Raw genomic sequence first — 9,520 nt, 5'->3', positions numbered from 1 at the left:
ATTATGTCGCCATGGTTGAAAATGAAACAGGTTGCAAAGTACAGACTCTTCGTACCGATCGAGGAGGTGAATACATGTCAGGTGCATTTAAGGATTTTTTGGGAAAGAAAGGCATTAAACACCAATGCACTATGCCATACACACCACAACAGAATGGTGTTGCAGAAAGGAAGAATAGGTCTTTAATGGAGACAGCTAGATGTATGCTCAAGGCTAAGAGTTTGCCTCATAAACTATGGATGGAGGCAGTTGCTTGTGCAGCACATGTTTTGAACAGGTGTCCTACTCGTGCCTTGAAGACCATTACTGCATATGAAGCTTGGTATGACAAAAAACCTTCAGTCAGTTATCTTCGTGTTTTTGGTTGTCTTGCATATGCTCACATCCCTCAGCAGTTACGTGGAAAGCTTGATGATAAGGCAATCAAATGTATATTTGTGGGGTACAGTAGTGGAAGTAAAGGTTATAGACTTTACAATCCTGCTACAAACAAGATTTTTGAAAGTCGTGATGTAATTTTTGCAGAAACTACTGCTCAACCTATGGTTGCTTTTGATGTACCTCATATGCAGACACATGATGTATTTGAAGGTTTGCTTCCTTCTTTTGTGGAGAATCAAGAATCACAACAGGTTGATAATCTTGATCAATCTTTTGATCAGCATGTGACACCTCATGATGTAGAGGAAATTGTGCGTGAAGAGCAAGAAGTTCTCAGGGAAGAAAGAACCTTGCCTAAATGGGTTCAGAAAACTTTGCAGGATAGCAAGTTGGATGCACCGTTGCCACGAAAAACACGTGCTGGTACTACTTTTGGCAGAGAGCAAGTAGATTTGGCTTGCTTTAGCACTCTTTGTGATGCAGATGAGCCTGATTCATTTGAACAAGCTTTAGAGTGTGTTCAATGGAAAGATGCTATGCAGCAAGAAATTGATTCTATTCATAAGAATCATACATGGGATCTAGTGGACTTGCCTACAGGTAAAAAGCCTATTGGTACAAAGTGGGTTTTTAAGGTAAAAAGGAAACAAGATGGTACTGTTGACAGGTACAAAGCAAGGCTTGTGGCAAAAGGCTATGCGCAACAGAAAGGCATAGATTATGATGAAACCTTTGCTCCTACTTCTCGTGCGTCCACAGTTAGATCACTAGTTGCAATTGCTGCTCATCATGGTTGGAAAGTGCATCAGTTGGATATCAAAACTGCTTTTTTGAATGGTGATTTGCAGGAAGAAGTTTATGTAAGTCAACCAAGTGGTTTTGTTGTAAAAGGTCAAGAGCAAAAGGTATGTAGATTGCGTAAAGCTTTGTATGGTCTCAAACAGGCTCCAAGAGCATGGTATGAGAAGATACATACTTATTTGATTGGCCAGGGATTTCAGAATAGTCCAACAGAAAGTACTTTGTATGTCAAAAAGAGAGATGGAGTTCTCATTATGCTAACACTTTATGTGGATGATATGCTTCTTACAGGCAATAATGCAAATGAAATTGAAGCGTTTAAAGATGCTTTGAGAAAAACCTTTGAGATGTATGATCTTGGTTTGCTACATTATTACTTGGGTATTCAGTTTGTGCAATCAGAGGATGGCATATACATGTTGCAGGCAAAATATTTGCATAAAATTTTGGACAAGTTTGGTATGCAAAATTGTAAACCAATCTCTACACTCGTAGAAACTGGATCAAAGTTGAGCATGCACGATGCTGGAGAACCTTTTGATGTACATACTTATGCAGCAGCGGTTGGTTGCTTGATATATTTGGCAGGCAACACTCGTCCAGACATTCAATTTGCGGTTTCACAAGCAAGCAGATTTATGCACAGCCCAGGTATGCATCATTGGCAGGCTGTGAAGCGCATACTTCGTTACCTTTCAGGTACCCCTAATCTTGCCATGTTCTTTCCAAGGGGGGATATGTATGGAAAGCACAGTTCTATGCAGCTTCTTGGTTACAGCGATTCAGATTGGGCTGGTGATTTTGACACACGACATTCCACAAGTGGAAATTGTTTTTTCTTGGGAAATGCATGTATATCTTGGCTAAGCAAGAAGCAACCCACAGTGGCTACATCAACTTGTGAAGCTGAGTACAGGGCAGCTTTCACGGCAACAGTTGATTGTGTATGGATACGCAGGTTATTGGCAGATCTTTGTGAGTGTCAACAGGCACCCACTACCATTTTCACTGACAGTCAGAGTGCTATGGCAGTTGCAAGGAATCCAGTATTTCATGCAAGAACAAAGCACATAGAGGTTCACTACCGCTATGTCAGGGAAAGGCTACATGCAGGGGAGATCACACTAACTTACTGTCCTACACAGGATAACATTGCAGATCTATTTACGAAGGCGTTATCACGAGAAAAGTTTGAAGCTTTCCGAAAAGCTTTGGGCTTACTCTCATACACATGATGATCTGCTACCTTGTACAGATTCACACTATCACTACAGGGGGGATTTGTAGACATGTAGTAGTGTTAGTGTGTATACGCGCTTCACCAGGGGCACTTTTCTCCCACTGGGTTTTTCCCCGTGGACATCTGGTGTGAAAGGACACCTTATCTCTTAGGGTTTCATATAAGCTTTGTAGCCCTGAGTTTGTATACAAAATTATTATTCCAATACAGAGAGAGAGAGACTACAGAGATCTCGTACACAAGCTCTGTGTCTTCTCCTTCTCCATCTTCTTCCTACTCTGAGTTGCTGTCTTCCTTCTGTTTCCTGTTTCATCATCTTCAACAATGTATGCCATGGTGGCTACAAGACCTGACATTGCACATGCAGTGGGAGTTGTCAGCAGGTTTATGTCTAACCCTGGTAAAAAGCATTGGGATGCTGTCAAGTCGATTCTTAGATACTTGAGTGGCACAACAGATAGACAGTTATGCTATGGTCGTGGAGAGTCATCCATTGAGGGATTTGTAGACAGTGACTATGCAGGCTGTGTTGACAGTCGTAAATCAACAACAGGTTGGATTTACACATTTGTTGGTTTTGCTATTTCTTGGAGATCTGTTCTTCAAGGTTGTACATCCATTTCTACCACAGAGGCAGAGTATGTTGCATTGAGTGAAGCATGCAAAGAAGCTATTTGGCTTGCTCGCCTAGTGAAAGATCTTGGATTGGAGCAGTGTACACCAGTTCTTCATTGTGACAGTAAGAGTGCTATTGCCTTGGCTAATAATCCAGTGTTTCATTCTAGAACGAAACACATTGATGTGCGTTATCACTTCAGTCATGAATTCCTGGCAAACAAGAGCCTTGATTTTGTGAAGATTCCTACGTCAGAAAACATAGTGGATGCACTTACTAAGAGTCTCTCCAGCCATCAGTTTCAGCACTGTCGTCAGTTGATGGGCATTGGGTGAAGAGTGGTTCTCTTCCATTCTTATAGTCTCACACATTGGCCATCAAGTGGGAGACTGCTAGGTTTAATGGCCATGTGGCCGACCGCCCATCACTAACTGCCACTAACCCTAAGTGTACAGCTATACACTTGTGTGAGCCACTAACACTAAGTACAATGTGTATTGTGCCTTAGTGCATAAGATAAGATAAGAAAGAAAGGGGGCACACAGTACGTTGGCTCTCCCCCTTCAATCTGTGTGTGTGGCTATGGTGGTGTGTGTGTGACTGTGTGCGTGCGTATTCTTCTTCCGTTGTGCTCCCAACTCCTCCCCATCATGACGTTGGCGACTATTACTGGGAGGAGGTGACCTTCTGTAATACCAATTGTTGGAGTTAGGGTTGTAGGAATGCACACACAACTTGGAGATGGAGAAGGAGCTCAAGAGTGATGGGTGTATATACAAAGCACGGGAGGAAAAACCTCCTAGCGAGGGGAAAAAGTGCCTAGGCGATCTTAAGCGTGTTCACAAACATCACTACCATATACATGGTAACATGCTTGGTAAACGTGTATCATAAACATGAATTTTGCATGCCAAAAAAACACTGCGAGATGTTAAATATTTGTAAAATACCCTTTAATTTATGGGAATTTCCAAAAATACCCCTCAAAGTTCAAAAAATCCCCAAAATATCCTTGTACATGGATTGCCCAATTTTTGCATAGTTTATTCTTTTTTACCATAGAGATCTATTTTTAAGTACCTTGAACAAAAAACATTCACTAATGAGAACACAAATAAAGGCATTTGTTTCTACCAACAAAGAGTTATTTCCTCTTGAGATCCCATAATACCATCTAAACTTATAATTCTATCATCTCTACTTGGCGAGCCTAATGTGTTTTCTCCCTTTGTTGAGCATTCCCAACCAAATTGCACGGCTAGGAAGAGTGCCACGTTGCCCTTGTTTTAGAAGGTTTGCACATTGATGTTCTAACAAAGCGATACACAAGAAATTTTGGACAAATTCTCACAATAATTCCCACATTGTGACTTACTTCAACATCATGAGCTTCTGTGAGGGAGGCACCGCATACCTAGCTAGGTACGATTGGGGGTAGGGGACCACCGGCCCCCCCACCGGGCCGGTGGTCCCCTGCCCCCAATCGTATCTAGCTAGGTATGCGGTGCCTCTCGAGCAGAAGCTCATGATGTTATGCATTGTATGAAAAACACTGGAAAAGACTTAGTTTTCCTACATGAGAAAATTTCTAAATCTTCTTGTGTATATAGCAAAGCTCTGGAACCCGAGCTAACCCAACAACAACTCCAAGCCGCTGTCTCTCTTGCGTTTTTAATCAAGCAATAGCTGCGCCTTCTATTGCACTTGTAACCAGCAACAATCAACATCTTCCTTGCAGCTTGGTGAGTGTCATAGTAGCAAGCAAAGCTCTGATATAATCCTTCTTCTCAACCTTTTGTTAGAAAGATCCAACGACTCGAGGCTTGTTGAGAGCTGTCCCAAAGTGCCTAGAATGCAGCCCGTCAACAATTTATGCGAAAGATTGATGGAATGGAGTCCCTTGAGGCTCCCAATTCGAGGAGGTATGGGACCTCGTAGCTTGTTCCTGAAAAGTCCAAGCAGGTTATTACAGGCATAGTGTAGGAATCCTTCAACACCTGCTTTGAGCCCTTCATTGAGATGGATAGCTCAATGAAGGGCTCAACACAGTACGCGTCATAGCCAGAATCCACGGTTCCCTTGATTGAATTTTTACTTGCATTGGCCATGCCATGGAGCTAACCCTAGTTGCTTGGAATGGACTCCGAGAGGCAGTTATTGGCCATGGGAAGCTTGAGCCTCTCTCACCCACTTGCTAGGTGAGAAGCAAGAAAAGTTTCCCAAAAACCTTTGACAAAGTCAATGGAGGAGAAGGCCAAAATGACAAACACTAGGCCTTTGCACAAAACTATAAGCCAACATTGGTTGCTGTGACAAAGCGCTAGCACAACTCCAAAAGAGTAAAAACATGAAACGTTTCCCAAAAGCCTCTGACAAAGTCGATGAAGGAGAAGGCCAAGATGAGAAACACTCATCCTCGGAGCCTCACACACAAGAAGGAGACCAAGGTGCCGAGCCGCAACCCATAACCTATGAGCCTGAGGAAAAAGCATTACAAAGGCCAAGATGTAATGCGTGAAGCAACACCCTCTAAGTCTAGGTTTCCAAACCAACATCCATAACAAAGACGATATGAAGAAGGCTACCTCCTAGCCTACCAAGTGGAGATGAAGAGTGATTGTCTCTCGTCTATCAAAAGAGGAGATGAAGAAGGCTGCCTCCCATCCAATAAAAGAGGAGAAGCAGGAAAGGTTTGCTCGAAGCATGGCACTGAGCTTCTAGCTTTGTATTATAGAGAAACGGGGGACAAGTACTATAAAGCCAACATCGTGTGTTCCGACAAAGTGTTCGACCTCACCCAAAATAGTAATAAGCAAGAAAGGTTTGCTAGAAGCATGGCACTTAGCTTCCTATGTACTTTGTCTTGCGTTGACTGTTGTCGTTAATGACATTAAGGCTTATCTCGCAACTGACTGCTTTTCTAATCTCTTGTGTGGATTATCTAGCTCATAAACAACATTGTATGTACTAATAGAAGTGATTTCATCTACAATTTCAAGGGATGACACCGTTTCCACTACGTACTTGGCCATACTTGCAGTGCTACAAGTGGCAACAGATTGTCTATAATTTCTCCATTTTTTATGCCTTCAACATCGTCACCAATTTGAGCAAAGACGTCGACACCCCTTGTGTTGCCCAAGTCTTTCTCTGCTTCACCAACACTCAATAGGTATTCCAGGCCCTTCAAGCATATGGTAATTACACAAGTATTGGAGCAAGTCAATGAATCACACAGGGAATTTATGAAAACTTGAATGAACAAATATTCGATTTGTTCAGGAGCGCCTCCGGAGGTCACATTAAGAATTGCCCACGCTGCTCCCTTTTGGATCTCGCAACTGACTGCTTTTCTAATCTCTTGTGTGGATTATCTAGCTCATAAACAACACTGTACTTACTAATAGAAGTGATTTCATCTACAATTTCAAGGGGTGACACCGTTTCCACTACGTACTTGTCCATACTTGCAGTGCTACAAGTGGCAACAAATTGTCTATAATTTCTCCATTTTTTATGCCTTCAACATCGTAACCAATTTGAGCAAAGATGTCGACACTCCTTGGTTGCCCAAGTCTTTCTCTGCTTCACCAACACTCAATAGGTATTCCAGGCCCTTCAAGAATATGGTAATTACACAAGTATTGGATCAAGTCAACGAATAACACAGGGAATTTATACAAACTTGAATGAACAAATATTCGATTTGTTCAGGAGTGCCTCTGGAGGTCACATTAAGAATTGCCCACGCTGCTCCCTTTTGGATCTCACAACTAACTGCTTTTCTAATCTCTTGTGTGGATTATCTAGCTCATAAAAAACATTGTACGTACTAATAGAAGTGATTTCATCTACAATTTCAAGGGATGACACCGTTTCCACTACATACTTGTCCATACTTGCAGTGCTACAAGTGGCAACAAATTGTCTATAATTTCTCCATTTTTTATGCCTTCAACATCGTCACCAATTTGAGCAAAGACGTTGACACCCCTTGTGTTGCCCAAGTCTTTCTCTCCTTCACCAACAGTCAATTGGTATTCCAGGACCTTCAAGCATATGGTAATTACACAAGTATTGGAGCAAGACAATGAATCACACAGGGAATTTGTGCAAAACTTGAATGAACAAATTTTCAATTTGTTCAGGAATGCCTCCGGAGGTCACATTAGAAATTGACCACGCTTCTCTCTTTTGGATATCGCATTTTGCATTTCTTAACAGATACACTAGAGAAGAGACAATATTGGAATAAGTCAAAACCTAAACCTGTTCAATATTTCCAATAGTAATGTTCAATATTGTCCAGCATTGTCAGGACAAGAGTATGGAGCAACCCCCTAGACTCACCAACATTTGTGTTGTTGTTCGCCCTAAAAGCAAAACTCTAGACGAGGAGAAAGTAAGCATTCACATTCAACGCTTTTTAGTGTCCCTGATGATAGATGAATGATCAAAGATCTGCAAATGGATCTTGAGCATGAAGCTAAGTTGATTGAAGAGGAAGAACACATAAGTAGTGTTGATGAAGACGAGTGGAAAACATGATAGTAGACGTTTAATGTGATAATGGAGAAAAAGTTGCAGAGATCATGATGGAAATTGTAATAGACATGATCAATATGATGATGGAGATCGTGGTAGACAACATCATGGAAGGAGTGGTGATGGTAGACATGATACATGACAATCAACACGATGGCAGAACTCATGAAAGAGATGATGATGGAGATTACATTAGACATGATCAACACCATGGTGAAGATCGATGTGAGACGAGGTAGGAAAGACGAATAGACCATGCCGCCGATTGTGGCATAGGGATGGTGATTGAAGGATTCACAAAGAGCATGATGATCGCAAGGATAGATACAAAGAGGGATATGCTGGGAGTGATGATGCTGATAAATGCAAAGACAGAGTAGGAGGGATTGAGATGATAGCTCTTCAAGAAGGCACCAATCAAATGAACTTGAGCAAGCTTTATTGATGTTTTAGTAGTAATAACAACCTTTGGTCCCACTCCTATGCACAATAGGCTCAACCATGGGTGCACTGCTCACTTGTTGATGACTCCAACTCGACAACACTGCAAGGTCCATTATTAGCATCAAATTCCCCATGACTATGCATTTGCTTGGTCAACACATAAAGCCTATGGGGCAGGGCACGGCTTCTGTTTCTTATAATTTTTGGAGAGACCGCAATGCCAACTCTCCACCATACTTTTGTATGGAATTTTTGCATGACATGCACTGTATAATTAGCATTTGTGCTATGTGATGCTTCATTGCAACACGAGATGTTTAGCTATTTAGATTGCTTTGATGTAGCTTGACACGACATTGTCCTTTGACTTGCACAATTGGACGACACTCACACATGATTATCAGGTCGGTAGTGTAGTTTAATTTTTATAGTCTTTTGATGCTTTCTGCATTTTTTTGAGTTTGTCAATGCTTCCTTAAGTTTATTTAGCTACATATTTTCCTCACTAGTACATGCTCAATCTCAATCATCATATCTATATGTCAAATAGATACACACTTCTTTTCTCATAGTTGGGAAATTTAACTTGTGTATAGTAATACTCAATGTACTATGTATATGTTTACTTTATTCCTAGGTGGTTAATATCAATCTACATATGTCCTTATTTGGTAATGTATTTTATGTATGGCAGCCCAACGTTCTCCTCTACTTAACCGTTCTTTAGCACGAGGACAACCCTTTATCCCAGTGTTTTCCTCCTCACATATGTTTTGCACAAGTTCTGTGATCGACAACCGAGACTCCTTGATCCCTCCGACTATGACATCACGCAACTCTCTCTCTCTCTCTCTCTCTCTCTCTCTCTCTCTCTGTTTGTCTCTCTGGTTCTACGAGAAATAAGGAAAAATTGACTACACTTGATTTAGAGTAAGATTGGTGCCTCATAGATGGGTCCTCGGTTTAGAGACTAAATGGCTAATATTACCAGGCTAAATGGAATTCTGCAAATAACTACCAAAGTAGGTTAACTAGTAGGGTTTAAGTAGAATGATTAAGGTGCAACCCTTCACACGATTCAATTACCCCCTTTAGTACCCCTATGTTGTATAGTGAGCCCTATGGGACACGACTTGCTTCTTATCAAATCCCAAGCTGAGCTATTGTTGTTGCCTATCAATTGGTTCTACTCATGCGCTTGTGCTCCATAACAAAAGCTGAGGTGAAAGCAATCACAACCAACTAAGCAAGTAACCAACTGTGCTCCAAAATCTATCTAAATACGTACGACAAAGAGCGGTAGTGCCATGGTCTCATTGCTCAAACAATTGTAGAGAAAGTCGCGGAATTGGATCACAACTATAGAGGTAATCAATCATTATATATGTAATTCTTTTTTAAAAAATTTGCCAATGCACTTTGTACTTGTTTACCTCAGTGCTAAGATACTTGATGTCAATCTGCATATGTCTTGTTATGTTCTATAGCAATGC

Source organism: Adiantum capillus-veneris, chromosome 18 (genome assembly GCF_014529385.1).
Source record: "Adiantum capillus-veneris isolate H3 chromosome 18, ASM1452938v2, whole genome shotgun sequence".
Lineage (NCBI taxonomy): Eukaryota > Viridiplantae > Streptophyta > Polypodiopsida > Polypodiales > Pteridaceae > Adiantum > Adiantum capillus-veneris.
This window is presented reverse-complemented; position numbering follows the sequence as displayed.